Below are 16,590 nucleotides of genomic sequence, written 5' to 3'. Positions count from 1 at the left end.
GTGCATACACCAACAACTTTAGTGGCACAAGCTGATGACAGATTTAAAGCTCTAAGCCTAGGAGATAATGAATGAGGTGGGGGACAGCAAAACGAAATAAACCACACATGGAAAGAGTGGAAGGTTGCTTGGGTCGATTGCATCGGGTACATAGGGTATCAAACTTATGACAGTTCGGGGTGCTAGCTGTAATTATCAAATACTCACAGAGATCAAACGTTCAGAGAGAGAGAGAGAGAGAGAGAGAGAGAGAGAGAGAGAGAGAGAGAGAGAGAGAGAGAGAGAGAGAGAGAGAGAGAGAGAGAGAGAGAGAGAGAGAGAGAGAGTTGACAGTGGATTATTATTTTACAGGCCGTTGGCCTCTGGAAAGGGGTAATATAATTATGCAGTGACAACTTTACCTAAAGCTTGCAGCGTGGAAAAACACCATAATATGGTGTAATGAATAAGACCGGTACATAGCTGCATTCTGCTCCTGTTATAGCACACGGCGGGTACAACGTGTCCCCAATGTGCAGCAGAGCCGAACGACACAAGGGTCCGGGTATGATTGTACCTGTCACCATGGCCTGCCTTTAATGACAGCCAGTGTTGTGTAGAATTCTTTTCTCTGGGCCTCAGTGTATCTGTCATCATGGCCTGCCTTTTATGACAGCCAGTGTTGTGTAGACTTCTTTGTTCTAAGCCTCAGTGTATCTGTCATCATAGATTTCCTTTTCGCCCACCAGTGTTGTGCAGACTTGTTTACTCTGAGCGCCAACTTACCTGTCCTACCCCTGTTGTCATTCAACCCCCCACCCACCCACACACACATACATACATACACACACACACACCTTGGATTATCTCTTTTATAAACGGAGAGATTGCGAGAGACAGAGATAGACAGACAGACAGAGACAGTCAGTCAGCGAGACATTGAGACAGACAGTGAAACAGAAAGGGGGGGTGGGGAGATCGAGAGAGACAAAGACAGGGACGGTTTGAGTAGTTATTGTTGTTTAACGTCCCTTTAGCCATTCTGGCGATACCGGACTGGGACAGAGGCAGACAGACAGACAGATAGAGGTACACAAATAGAAACGTAAAGAGAGAGAGACCCAGTTTCTGTTCTGCGTAAATGTTTCAGTTTTCAAAACCATACATAATTGGATTTCTGCCGAGTAAGGTCGGCTGCGAATTTGCGATTCCTAAACGCCCCACTGAACGACTGACGTCACATGTCGCTTTGGTCTTTTCCGGAGCTGATCGGGAGGAACACCGCGTGTACATAATACACACTTCGATCGCGTAGATTTGCGATTCCTAAACGCCCCACTGAACGACTGACGTCACAGCCGCTTCGGCCTTTTCCGGAGGAACACCGCGTGCCACTTCGATCGCGTTGCACTTGCAGTCATTCGGCGGTGCCACCTTGATTATCAGTTAATAAAGTTATTATTCAGGCAATATGAAAGAAATTAGTTTTTTCTTTTGTGACACTTTCACATAGTTTTATGAAGATCAATTTCAGACTCGGCAAAAGAATGGTTGTATCATGAGCGACTGTCACAAGCGAGAGGTGCGGTTCGGTCAGCTAGTAGGTCAGTCACTGTCGAACTGTTCGGTGCGAAGCACGGTTTTGTTTCTGGTAACTATATTGATTTCTTCAAGTTGTACTAATGTTTACGCTTTGCGCTGCGGTTTAATATGTGTGTTTGTATACGGTGAGCCCACGCCGTTTAGTTTGCAGACCGTGCACATGTGAGCTTTGTGTAATCGCGTTTTCATCATAACATACCACCGTGCTAAACCGCTTTGGGGGAAATGGTTTAAAAAAAAGATTTAATTTAAAAAAAATAAACGGAATGCATCAGAGTTGAAAAGATTGAAGGGTGGAGTTAAGGACACAAAATAGATGACAAAAATAAAGCAAACAAGAAAAAAAAACTGTAACCAGGAAGGGAGTCGAACCCGAGTCAGCTGACCTTCAAGCTGGAGCACAAACCACTAGGCTACGACAGCAACTGACAAACAGGGCTACAAAAGTGAAGCCATTTCAGAGTTACTCCGTCGTATGTGGCGTTTCTCGCGCATGAAGGTTCTGTTACCAACTCTACGGCTAAGAAAGGTTGCATTTGATATTAAATGTCCACTAAAATATCAAAGGGAACATCATTTCTGAACAACACAACGGTTTGCGCTCGCCTTTCGCAGTCGTTCAGGTGAATCGGCTTGCCTACAGCAGATATTTGAACACTTCCACGTCACACTGAAACTACAGTTTGTAACGTGATATGTTTTCAATTGTTCGTTCACTTACATTGCTTTCAGATTTAACACACCAAGATAAATGAAACAGTGGCACGGTTTTCGTTGAGAAAATGTGCAATGGCAGTGCCGGGTATGCTTGCTCCTTTCAAAAAGGCAAGCCTGTTTTCACGGCCTGTGTTTGCTTCGAACGTCAGCGTACTCGTGATTATAGCAAGTCAGTCGTGACTCAATTAACCGGGTACAGAAATGTGAAAGACAGCAGCTTTTGTCCGACGTAAACGTATCAACTTACGCTCAACCCCCAACCACCACGATCCCACGATCCCACGATGAACTCTTCGCGACCCGTACATGCAGTAGAGTGAGACGTCTCGAGGATCCGGGTACACGTATCGTGTGACCGTGAGGAGTCCTTTATCTTCACGCCGGAAAAATAGATCTACATCGTGTTTTGTTGGCGTAACACAAAATAATCGGTTCGCATTAGCTCGCGAGAAAAACTTGAGATGGGTGGCTCTATATGTGTTGCTGAGAGAGGCGCTAAACAGCCTGCTCTTAGCATGTTGTAGATGAAGAATGTTCAGCATATATTTGTCTTTGTACCCACGATACTATATTTGCTTAAATGCGATTTTAACAGTTGCTTCAGCATTATCAACTCTCCCAGATTCTTACTTTTTGTGGAATATTGGTACGTTTGACCTTTGCACGCTTCCCACGTATGCAGTTTGCACATGCTGTAATGTCATGAGTTAGCTACAATGTATGTGACAGTGCCGCCTCAACTTTTACAAAAAGCCGGATATGACGTCATCAAATATATTTATCGAAAAAAAGAAAAAAACATCCGGGGATATAATTCCCAGGAACTCTCACGTCAAATTTCATAAAGATCGGTCCAGTAGTTTAGTCTGAATCGCTCTACACACACACACACACACACACACACACACACACACACGCACAGACAGACAGACAGACAGACAGACACACACACATACACCACGACCCTCGTTTCGATTCCCCCTCTATGTTAAAACATTTAGTCAAAACTTGACTAAATGTAAAAAGGAACCTTCTTGGTACGGATAACACTGGAAATATAACGTGGAAAACTTGTAATTATAGGTGCTGGACTTTCAAATTCAACTTGATCGCACATGTCGCCCTTAATTGTCTCTCTCATTGCTTTCTTATTACCCTTGCAAGTTGAAACCACCCATCCCAGCAAACACACAACGTAAATACGACGTTGCGAAAATGTGAATTTTTCGTGTCATTAGCAACGTTGCGAACTTTACGTGAAATTTACGTTGAGCCAACCAAAAAACGCAACGTAAAACCAACGTTGTGTCATTGTGAGATTTTGGTGTTCTTTCGACGTTGTAATACAACGTAAAATTTACGTGAATTTCACGTTGCATTTTGGTGTCTTACAAATGTTGCGAAGATTACGTGAAATTTACGTGGATCCAACCAAAAAACACAACGTGAAAGCAACGTTGCGTTACAGTTGTGTTTTTTTGTTTTTTACACGTTGGTACATAACGTAAATTTCACGTGGATTCCACCTTAAAAAGCAACGTAAAATCGACGTTGTATTATTGTGATTTTCTGGTGTTCGAACAACGTTGGTATACTCACGTGATTTTCACGTGAAATTCACGTGATTTAAAAACAAAAGTTAGTTTGATACAACAAACGTTCCTACAACGTAGTTTCAACGTAAACACACAACGTTGGGGTTTGATTGATCGCCAACGTGCCCTCAACGTGAAATCCACAACGAATCCTACGTCAGTCATTACCAATTTTTCACCTGCACGGTTTCGTATCGTTTATCAAAGAAATGTACCTTTGAAAATTACGTAAGGTGAACAGATTTTTAAATACAGGAGATAGATATGTGCGAAACTATCACCGAATAACAAATGACTCAGTCAGACGTTATGAAATTAAGCGCCGATGTACCGCGCAATGTATTTAATTGCTTTGGCGTTCCAAATGCGTCCGGTTACATTTTCTGGCATCATTAATGCATCAACGAGAATTGAAAAGTAATGCTAAAAATATAATATTGTGTACGTTTAAAGTTGATCTACTGTGCTCATCAAACCTCTTGTTGTATTTTGTAAATTGGCGAGAGGGGGGCCGGAATACATGAACCTAATCTCTGTGATTGTCTATACGTGCGTGCGTGCGTGTGTGTGTGTGTGTGTGTGTGTGTGTGTGTGTGTGTGTGTGTGTGTGTGTGTGATTACACGTGTTAGTGTGTGTGTGTGTGTACACGTGTTAGTGTGTGGGTGTGTGTGTGTGTGTGTGTGTGTGACATCAGTTTGTGTATGTGTGTGTGTGTGTCATATCAGTTTGTGTATGTGTGTTTGTGGGTGGCTGTGTGTGTATGTGTGTGTGTGTTTGTGTCCCTCGGCGCGTGACAATATATCTGCCAATAAGTTGAACTAAAACAGGGTTCAAGTGGGAATTACACCTGAAAAAGCAGGAAGGGAGCAGAATACATGTTATGAACTCCGTTATTTATTGTTTGAAATGTTATAACCTGGGAGAAGTCACCCTCGCACCCCGTCCTTAGTTTCTCTTGACCTACCTTTGAAGTATTCTTGAGGACATGACTATAGACTACCCGATTGCGCCCATTGCGCGGCATAACAGAGAGCGCCGTTCCACCCGGCCGATTCCGCTATAGACGTCACGCGTCCAAGGGAGGTGATTTTCGAGCCAGCTGCATTGACTCGGCCAAGAACGCAAACTTTCTTCGATTAAAGGCATTGTAGCATGTCTAAAATCATGGGACTTGTGTTATCAAGCTTTTAAAATCACCAAGTAACTTTTAAGAATAGTTTCAGTTACATGCGAACTCATTCTGCTGAACGGATTTTGAGAGCCAGTACCCAACAGCCTTTAAATGCACCTCTTTCCTTTTTATATTTAGTCAAGTTTTGACTAAATATTTTAACATCGAGGGGGAATCGAGACGAGGGTCGTGGTGTATACGTGCGTGTGTGTGTGCGTGTGTGTGTGTGTGCGTGTGTGTGTGTCTGTGTGTGTGTGTAGAGCGATTCAGACTAAACTACTGGACCGATCTTTATGAAATTTGACATGAGAGTTCCTGGGTATGAAATCCCCGAAAATTGTTTTCATTTTTTTGATAAATGTCTTTGATGACGTCATATCCGGCTTTTCGTGAAAGTTGAGGCGGCACTGTCACGCCCTCATTTTTCAACCAAATTGGTTCAAATTTTGGTCAAGTAATCTTCGACGAAGCCCGGACTTCGGTATTGCATTTCAGCTTGGTGGCTTAAAAATTAATGAATGACTTTGGTCATTAAAAATCTGAAAATTGTAAAAAAAAATAAAAATTTATAAAACGATCCAAATTTACGTTTATCTTATTCTCCATCATGTTCTGATTCCAAAAACATATAAAAATGTTATATTCGGATTAAAAACAAGCTCTGAAAATTAAATATATAAAAATTATTATCAAAATTAAATTGTCCAAATCAATTTAAAAACACTTTCATCTTATTCCTTGTCGGTTCCTGATTCCAAAAATATATAGATATGATATGTTTGGATTAAAAACACGCTCAGAAAGTTAAAACAAAGAGAGGTACAGAAAAGCGTGCTATCCTTCTTAGCGCAACTACTACCCCGCTCTTCTTGTCAATTTCACTGCCTTTGCCATGAGCGGTGGACTGACGATGCTACGAGTATACGGTCTTGCTGAAAAATGGCATTGCCTTCAGTTTCATTCTGTGAGTTCGACAGCTACTTGACTAAATATTGTATTTTCGCCTTACGCGACTTGTTTCATGTTCTTTTATGGTTTGCCGATTTTGTTAACATTTTTGCATTCATAATGAAGATTTTATGGTGACTGTACAGAAATGTACGTCCTCTAGTTTCTAACCTTCCAAAAATTGGGGCTGGGGGTCGGGGGAGAGAGAGAGAGAGAGAGAGAGAGAGAGAGAGAGAGAGAGAGAGAGACAGACAGACAGACAGACAGACAGACAGACAGACAGACAGACAGAGACAGAGAGGGAGAGATAGAGAGAGACAGAGAGGGAGACAGAGGGGAGAGAGGGAGACAGAGAGAGTCAGAGAGAGACAGAGAGAGACAACGTCGAAACTTTGTCAATCATTTCGGTTTTTTCACCTGCATTTTTAGTTTCGTAATATTCTATTCAATTAATGTTCGGTCAAACATAGAGGTTCACTAATTGTGTAAGACGAAAAAAGTATAACATAAATGCATATTGTTTCAAGGAATTTGCTGAGTTAAATGGATTTGCGAGTGCGAAACTTTCCCTCCCAAAAAAAGACGCGTTACTAACCGACAGTGTTCTCCGGTGATGGCCACGGTCGACTTTGTGTATCCCAAATTTGGTTTTCAACTTTGATGAACACTTTCAGGACTAAAATATTCATCGTAATCAACTCGAAGGTAAGTTGTTTTCAGTTGTTCCACATGAGACGTTATCACTTATTGTACTCCATGTACACATGCACAGATTACTTGATTGTCGAGACCATGATTGGAAACGGACCGGCCAAAGATGGCGGGTCTTTCCAATAGTCACAATGTCAGCCCTAACTCAGTTCAAGGGATACACATTCTTTTAGACTCAACTTTTGAGTCAGTATAGCGAAACAATGGGTCACAAGCAGTGGAACACAAAGGAAAAACACGTTTCACATAGACGGACGCAACCTTTAGAAAGCTGTTTAATCAGACTAGCTCAGTGCATGAGACTGAAAGCGGGGGCGGCCATTGATATCTCAAGTACTTAATTGGGCATTTTACGATCTTGAGGGAGGACGATGTATCCAGACAAGCTGCTTCAAGTTCAAGTGAATCTGCCCAGCGGACAGTGGTATGAGGAGAATTCAGAACTTGACACATTGGCTCATTACATACTTGACTGTCTTTTGTCGACCTGTTCTGTTACTCACTCAAGTAGGCAGCCGAGATACCCTGCCGGTGTCACGATTTCAATCTTTCGCCTGTGTACATATTTCCCCCTCGACATATACTCAAGACTGAAATGTTGTTTCCTGGTAAAATTAAGAAGTGAAATTATTTAAGGACGAAAAGCATGTCAGTTTCTTGCATGTGAAGAAAATTGGTGGTAAAATTTAATAGATTTCAACCCCAAAATCTAATTCTTCGAAAACGTGTACTGAGTGGTTACGTCCCTTGAGTAAGAAGGAAACATTTTAGGATGAATCAAATTTCTAAGTTAAATAAAACAAATTGGTTGGACAAATTTGACCCCATGAATGTAAGGTACACAAGGTCGCTCATCAGTACTATCGTAGGGTGTTTTTTTGTTCAGTGTAGAGTTTATACTAGTTCAACGAGGCCGAGAAGCGAAATATCAACACGGCGAAAGATGAAAACGTCACACCGGGGGAGAGAGCGAGACAAAGAGGAGCTATCGGGTGGTGAATGGGGAGGTGATTCGGGGAGGGGGGTGGATTAAAGATGAACGTATCAAATTGTTATTTGTAAGGAGGAGAGAGTGAGACAAAGAGGAGCTATCGGGTGGAGAATGGGAGAGGGGATTCGGGAGGGGGGATTATAATGTGTGTGTGTGTGTGTGTGTGTGTGTGGGCGGCAGGTTGGGACGGCATTTTATCAACGAACGTACGAAATAACAAAACAAAATAAAGAAAGAACAAACAAACAAAAATTAAAACCTGACACATGCAGGTTTGTGTAGTCATTCGTTAGACTGATTTTAACCTGTCTTAGACGACTACCCATAGTCTTTTCACATTCACTGATTCAATCAATCAATCAATATGAGGCTTATATCGCGCGTATTCCGTGGGTACAGTTCTAAGCGCAGGGATTTATTTATTTATTTTTGTATTTTTATTTTGTGCAATTTATATCGCGCACATATTCAAGGCGCAGGAATTTTTATCTATGCCGTGTGAGATGGAATTTTTTTTACAAAACACATCACGCATTCACATCGGCCAGCAGATCGCAGCCATTTCGGCGCATATCCTACTTTTCACGGCCTATTATTCCAAGTCACACGGGTATTTTGGTGGACATTTTTATCTATGCCAATACAATTTTGCCAGGAAAGACCCTTTTGTCAATCGTGGGATCTTCAACGTGCACACCCCATTCAAGTAATGACACACTCGGACTGTGTGTGTGTGTGTGTGTGTGTGGGTGTGTGTGGGTGTGTGTGCTACCTGACGGATTTTGATGAACATTGGTTTACATATTCTTGAGAGCATTCGCTTGTGTGGCTGTTCTCCGATATTTGATAGCGTTATTTGATGTCATATTTTCCCGTTTGTAAAAGTTGAGCCCGCACTGTCAGAGAGAAGAACACATGAATATAATATGTAGAAATCGCAAACCCGGCCAGAAGGCAGACACGGACAAAATGTAGGATGCTGATACATGTAAAATATGTGTCTGATGCGAGCATAGGCATACTACATGTATGTTTACAAAAATCGTGAATAATATCTAGCCGAGATGAATCGCAACCTTTGTACCTCTCCCTTTATTTAAGATTTTTTCCCATTCTTCTTCGTGTTAGTTGGACGGTATTCTTTCTTTTTCTTTTTTCTTCCAGCCACAACACAGATAGCGTAATAGCGGCTGTTTTATTCATTCTTCTGTCTCGTTCCCTCATATTCGCATGTGATATTATGTCACTCCTTATGAGATTACACCCCCCAAACTTTGTTGCTAGACCTTTGTTAAGGAGAGAAGAGGCGAGGAAAACTGGTATGAAGTACAAGTCAAAAATCGCACCTTGATCTTACCTGACTCATTTACGGCACTTGGCAGTCTTTTGTCGGGCTTTTGTCGATCGTTTGTTCACTTGGATAATAAAATTACGGACATGCTCCCCCCTCCCCCCCCCCCCCCCCTCCTCTAAACTTTGCCAAAATGGGTCCTCTTGAGACATCTCGCGTATGAGAACAAAAGAAAACCGAACGGGCAAATCATATGGACAACACATGTTGGATTTCTTTTTAGGGTACGCTCACCAGTAAAAAAAAAAATGCAGCCAATGTTTTCTCGAAAAGTTGTGTTTGTGTGTGTTTGCGGGTGCGCAGGTTTTTTAATGTACTGTTTCGTTGAGAGGATCGTGGGTAGTGTTTTTCCTCTTCATTTTAAAATGTTCATTACAGACATATAAGACAAAATAAAGAAAAAGAGAGAAAAATACAGCAAACAAGAGGCGAAGCCTTCAAGGCTCACGTAAGAAATCGACAAACAGTAACACAAACTCAATCACTCTGTCACACATACACACACACACAGTAAGCATAGGTGAAACTGTGCAAGAAAGGGAGACCCTGGATCTGCCAATTAGTCTCGGCCCGCTCACAATAACAATGACCGAGACTTTCAGTAATTCCTTTGCGTGACGTCCAACCCTCTTACGTCATAATGTGACGTCTTCAAATAGTTTCTATCACACACGTCAAACACTTTTGACCGAGACGTAATCTTCTTATGCGAGCTTTATCCATAGACTCGGAAATGTTAAAGTTTCTATCACACACACACGCACGCACGCACGCACGCACGCACGCACGCACAGACAGACAAAGTTTATCATCGCATAGGCTACACTTACGTGAGCCAAAAACAAGTCGCGTAAGGCGAAAATACAACATTTAGTCAAGCTGTCGAACTCACAGAATGTCCATAGAGGGGGAATCGAGACGAGGGTCGTGGTGTATGTGTGCGTGTGTGTGGTGTGTGTGTGTGTGTGTGTGTGTGTCTGTGTGTCTGTGCGTGTGTGTGCGTGTGTGTGTGTGTAGAGCGATTCAGACTAAACTGCTGGACCGATCTTTATGAAATTTTACATGAGAGTTCCTGGGAATGATATCCCCGGACATTTTTTTTCCTTTTTTCAATTAATACCTTTGATGACGTTATATCCGGCTTTTTGTAAAAGTTGAGGCGGCACTGTCACACCCTCATTTTTCAATCAAATTGATTGCAATTTTGGCCACGCAATCTTCGACAAAGGCCGGACTTCGGTATTGTATTTCAGCTTGGTGGCTTAAAAACTAATGAGTGAGTTTGGTCGTTAAAAATCGGAAACTTGTAATTAAAATTATATTTTTGATCAAACGTTCCAAAAACAATTCCATCTTATTCTGCGTCATTATCTGATTCAAAAAGCATATAAATATGTTATATTTGGATTAAAAACAAGCTCTGAAAATTAAAAATATAAAAATTATTATCAAAACCAAATTTCCGAAATCGATTTAAAAACAATTTCGTCTTATTCCTTGTCGGTTCCTGATTCAAAAAAACATATAGATATGATATGTTTGGATTAAAAACACACTCACAAAGTTAAAACGAAAAATATAATATATGTATTCTTAAACGGATTTTTGTTTTGATGTACATTTTTCATTCAATTTTCTTTTCATGTTTGCTTGCTCTTCATTTAAACTGTACAATAGCCGCCATTTATATGTATTTTTCTAGAAAACTGTAAACACCACTATAAGCATTATGCTTGTGTTGTTTACTCTATATGCGTTTTTTATTTGTAAATAATGCACAAACGTTGAATAAAACAGTTTAAACCAAACGAAGAGAGGTACAGAAAAGCGTGCTATGCAGCACAGCGAAACCACTATTTTTCAATCAAATTGATTGAAATTTTGGCAAAGCAATTTTCGACGAAGGCCGGACTTTCAGCTTGATGGCTTAAAAACTAATTAATGACTTTGGTCATTAAAAATCGGAAACTTGTAATTAAAATTATTTTTTTATCAAACGATCCAAAAACATTTTCATCTTATTTTTCGTCATTTTCTGATTCCAAAAACATATACATATGTTATATTTGGATTACAAACAAGCTCTAAACATTAAAAATATAAAAATTATGATTAAAATAAATTTTCCGAAATCGATCTAAAAACAATTTCATCGTATTCCCTGTCGATTCCTGATTCCAAAAACATATACATGTAGATATGATATGTTTGGATTAAAAACACGCTCAGAAAGTTAAAACGAAGAGAGGTACAGAAAAGCGTGCTATGCAACAGAGCGCAACCACTTCCGCGCTAAACAGGGTCGTTAATTTCACCGCCCTTTGTACGAGCGGCGGACTACGGTCATTGGGAAAAAATGCAGTGCGTTCAGTTTCATTCTGTGAGCTCCACAGCTTGACTAAATGTAGTAATTTCGCCTTACGCGACTTGTTCTTTTTCCCACACACTTTGGACACGTGCGAGTACCAGCAATAGAAAATTAACAAAACACTCTTAGGTGAAATGAAAGCGGACGTTTTCAGCGTGCATTCCCTTGAATTGACTGAATGGTTAATCATGCTTCCGTGATCTTGGGAGTTGTGGGTTTTTTCTGTGACATTCACAAACATAAAAATGACAGAGTCCGACTAAAGGCTTACTGGAATTTACTGTTGAGTAATAAGTGTGTCCTCTTAGGACCATGCCAGTGCATGGGGAATATCTTGGATACAGGGCGGACAGGCTTGCAAGCAATATATAACTCTGACTGTTGACCGTCGTTGTAATTTCCCACTTTGTAGTTGTCAAGGTATTTTAACATGTGGGCTTTATATTTTATAAGCTTGAAAAAGAGCATTGTTAGTAATAACGCGCGCTATTTTTAGTTAAAAAAGGGATCAACTTGGAATGTGCACCCGACATTCCAATTTGTTTTCTCCTTTCTAATAATGGGTGAATTTGTTTTATTATTTATAACTGAATTGCTTACAACCGAAATACCTACATGCCGAAATAACTGAAATAAACAAATAAACAAATAGACGAATAGGGAAATGATACATAAATAAGTTCATAAATGAATGAGTTAATAAATGCGTTATGGCGAAATTTAGATAACAAATTAGGAACTTTAACATTAATTTCAAATTAACTAACCAAATAACAAAATCAATAGGTAAAGTGTTGTATGGGGACATGTAACAAAATGAGGAACTTGAAAACCACCATGTAGGTGTCCGACATTTACTGGTGTCTTGTTTGCAATGATTTCAATTTGGTTCCAACATTTTGTTGTCGTCGTCGTCGCTCTTGCTGTCTTTGTTGTAGTTGTTGTTATTTGGGGGTTAAACGGGAAAAGGGGCAGAAATATGTAATTGGACTATTGAACGATCGTTTTCACACTAGGTGTCGGACTTCAAGTACAACGCGGGGTAAAAGTACTTAATGGAAATCCATGAGCTATGAGTTTAATAGATAATCGTTATTTTGAGCAATTTCCATGTCTGAACATCCCACGGATATCCGCGTGCCACCCATCATTTCCTCGTAACAATTCCCTTCCTCCCTCCCCCTACCCCTCCCTATACACTTGATAGTCCTCAACTTCGACCTACGGCGATAGGGGGATAATTGAGACAAGACTCTAAGTAGCTTTCCAGGTTACTGAAAGACTTTGATTTTGATCACAAGTTTTGGAAACTGTGAGCCCTTTTATCCTCAGGGAGACAGACTGTGTACAACGTGGGATTTAGAGCGGGTCAAAGTTGAATCAAACTTGCCACATTCATTTTTTGCCTCATGATTAGCATATGCATCGTTCACTGCTTACTGTTGTTGTTGTTTAGAAATCAGTGCGCGCGCGCGCAAGTTTGTATGTGTGTGTTCGTGCGTGAGTGTGAGTGTGTGTGTGTGTGTGTGGTGTCGGTGTGTGTGTGTGGTGTCAGTGTGTGTGTGGTGTGCCAGTGTGTTTGTTTGAGTTCGTGCCTGTGTGTGTGTGTGTGTGTGTGTGTGTGTGTGTGTGTGTGTGTGTGTGTGTGTGTTATAGTGTCAGTTATTCTTTCTTTTGTCCCGAATCCTTGCTTTCCAGAAACCTGTGATGTCATTCTTCCTTGAAAATTTCTTCCAAAACTTGGTTGTCCAACTTTTGTCCGAGAGATGAGGTCGGAACGGTGGTATGAGAAGAATTCAGAACTTGACACCTTGATGTCATCTGACTGATTGGCTAATTACACACTTGACTGTCTTTTGTCGACCTGGATCATAAAATTGCCGACCATGTTGATTTACCCACCCCCTTATGAACGTGAGTCTACTTGAGACATCAGCGTAGCCAACACACACCAAACCCAAAGTCGGACCGTAACAAGTTTTCATTATTTTATGCCTGTCACCCCACTCCCTCCCCTTTTTACCCCCCCTCCGCCCCCACCGCTTACCCCTTCTCAGTTCACAGTTAATTGTCTGCAGCCTCAACCCCCCGTGGGTAATAAATCACTCGACTATCGTCGCCTGCTTCTGATGACCGCTCTAAATAATTTGTCAGATAGCAGTGTGCAAAAGACACCGTTGAGTGTACATGTATTACCTTTCATATGCTTAGGACACGTGCCTTTTCAAGTCATTGTCAATTACAAAATGTAGGTCTTACAACACAGCCACTGATTTTCAGGTGACGGTATCAATGCCGGGTCCCTGCTCTGCGACAAAAAAATGTTTGCATTAATCGGAAGAAACATACTGCATAAGCGTAATTTATGCAGAGGTATGATGTTCTTAAGTTGTGAGATTTTTTAATGGTCACGATGCCTGCAGTGCTTACTAAATTCTTTGATTAGATTGATTTTTTTAATGAAGTTAGAATTCTGCTGCTCTGATTAGTGAAATATTCAAAAATGCTATCATGCTATTTTGGCACCGTCATGGCTTTGTAGACTTATAATATATCTGCGTAATTGATTTCAACTCTTAGAAATCAAAAGTATAACAAATTGTATTGTGTCTCCTCTTGTCGTTAAATAATCACAACAACTGTAAAACAAATTTGCTTTGATAAAGCTCCCGTTTTTCTCTCAGAATTTTGCTCATTTTTGTTTTGTTTACATGCCCCAGACACAAAAACTACAAAACGATTCATAAAAATTCCGTTCCATGCATTCCGTCTCCTCTCAATCTAAGATCCCCCTCCCCCCCATAGATCCTCCCCCCACAGTTTGTACAGGAGCTGGGCATTTAGGAGCCTTTGCAATTTTATGACCCGTCTGAAAGAAGTGATTGACTGGACACTGTCAAGTGCTCTTAAAGAAGCGATCAGATACGTGAGAATCACAATGTGAAATTTGACAAGAGCAAGCAGATGTTAAAGGGAAAAAATAACTCACTGAAAAAGTGAGATCGCACGTGTCGGACAGATGAAGGTTGGAAAAAAAGGAACCTTCTTGGCATGGATAACACTGGAAATATAACGTGGAAAACTTGTAATTATAGGTGCTGGACTTTCAAATTCAACTTGATCGCACATGTCGCCCTTAATTGTCTCTCTCACTGCTTTCTTATTACCCTTGCAAGTTGAAACCACCCATCCCTCTCTTGCTTGATGGCAACTTTAAAGTTCTCCTTTTTCCCAACCGTTTTGTCCCAGCATATAACCACTTCATGTCCCTAATTGGCACTAGTTTCTGTGAGGACGTTAAGCTTAGGTTAACCAACCAACCAACCGTTTTGATACTACCCATGTATCATGTATGTTTCTGAACATTTTGTTTTTATTTGGTATTGCTTCATTTTGCTTTTTTTCATTTACAATGTATAATCTGTGAAAAAAAAGGCCAAAACCAAATAACTTTTAGTTTCCGATGACAAAGAGTAGTGTATTTAACAAACAAAGTTTGATTGTAATGATTGCTTCCATTTTCTGTGCACCTCCCACCTCTACAACATGCATACACTTGATAGTCTTCAACTTCGACCTACGGCGATCGGTGGATAATTGAGACAGTACTAGCTCCGAGGAGCTTTCCAGGTTACCGAAAGACTTTGATTTTGATAACAATGTTGAAAAGGCTGTGAGCCCTTTTATCCTCAAGGAGAGAGACGGACACCGGCCCCTATAATGGGCTTTAATTGGAGCGTGTCAAAGTTCATTGCATCCTGATCAGCATATGAAACGTTTATCGCTTATTGTAGTTGTGTATAACTCATAGTAGTGGGAATAAGGTGACGCGCTAGTGTGAGTTTGTGTGTGAGTGTGTGTGTGTGTGTGTGTGTGTGATTCGTATATATATATGGTGTCACTAATATCAATGTGCTGTCTTTGCTTTGTTTAGCGACCAGCATCAAAGAGGCGCATCGAGGACTGCCTGGGAGAAGAGGACCACCAGGACAAAGAATGAAATCGATTGAATATGCTGTGCTGTTGCCCTGCTAAGCTGCGTGCATTTTTAATTTCTCCGCAACATAATATGCATGTTTTTGTTATGAAATAAAATTGTTGATCGTATCTTGAGTTTATGGTGTTACATGTAATAGTCCTTATGATCTGTGACTGAGTGTGAAAGTTGGTGTGTGTGCGTGGATACATTTACCAAAACCTACATTCACTCTCAACGTTGCATTCACGTCGAAATCAAACCAAACCACAACCACAACCAAAAATTCACGTTGTGTCGACGTGTAATTCACGTCAATTTTATCAGGAAAAATGCACCAAAACACAACTTTTACGTTGTGTCAACGTAGAATTCACGTAATTTTTGAGCTAAATTTTGACCTAAAATTTACGTTCCATTCACGTGGACATTACGTAAAAATGCAACGCAATTTCAACCAAACCACAACCACAACCAAAAATTCACGTTGTGACAACGTAAAATTCACGTAATGTTTTTACGAACAATCCACCTCCACCAATAATTCACGTTGCATTCACGTTGGTGTCACGTAAAATGCAACGTTGTTTTCCAACGTTATTCCCACGTGATTTCGTCCATACAAATCTACGTAAAAAAACGTTGAAACGCAACGTAAACCCAACGTAACCCAACGTGAATATAACGTGAATACAACGTAAAATTGTTTGCTGGGATCCCTCTCTTGCTTGATGGCAACTTTAATTAAAGTTCTCCTTTTTCCCAACCGTTTTGTCCCAGCATATAACCACTTCATGTCCCTAATTGGCACTAGTTTCTCTGAGGACGTTAAGCTTAGGTTAACCAACCAACCAACCGTTTTGATACTACCCATGTATCATGTATGTTTCTGAACATTTTGTTTTTATTTGGTATTGCTTCATTTTGCTTTTTTTTCATTTACAATGTATAATCTGTGAAAAAAAAGGCCCAAAGCAAATAACTTTTAGTTTCCGATGACAATTAAGGAGTAGTGTATTTAACAAACAAAGCTTGATTGTAATGATTGCTTCCATTTTCTGTGCACCTTCCACCTCTACAATATGCATACACTTGATAGTCTTCAACTTCGACCTACGGCGATCGGTGGATAATTGAGACAGTACTAGCTCCGAGGAGCTTTCCAGGTTACCGAAAGACT

General features: G+C 40.6%; 1 long non-coding RNA gene across 1 annotated transcript; it reads left to right on the top strand.

Annotated features, from left to right (window-relative positions):
- Nucleotides 1-5,275: 5,275 nt before the first annotated feature.
- Nucleotides 5,276-15,541, top strand: LOC138978241 (uncharacterized). The gene is made up of 2 exons (XR_011459611.1): nt 5,276-6,718; nt 15,369-15,541. It is a non-coding gene; the product is annotated as an uncharacterized lncRNA (long non-coding RNA).
- Nucleotides 15,542-16,590: the final 1,049 nt, after the last annotated feature.

Source organism: Littorina saxatilis, linkage group LG10 (genome assembly GCF_037325665.1).
Source record: "Littorina saxatilis isolate snail1 linkage group LG10, US_GU_Lsax_2.0, whole genome shotgun sequence".
NCBI lineage: Eukaryota > Metazoa > Mollusca > Gastropoda > Littorinimorpha > Littorinidae > Littorina > Littorina saxatilis.
Note: the sequence above shows the minus strand (reverse complement) of the source record. Positions and strands in the feature narration are given on the sequence as shown.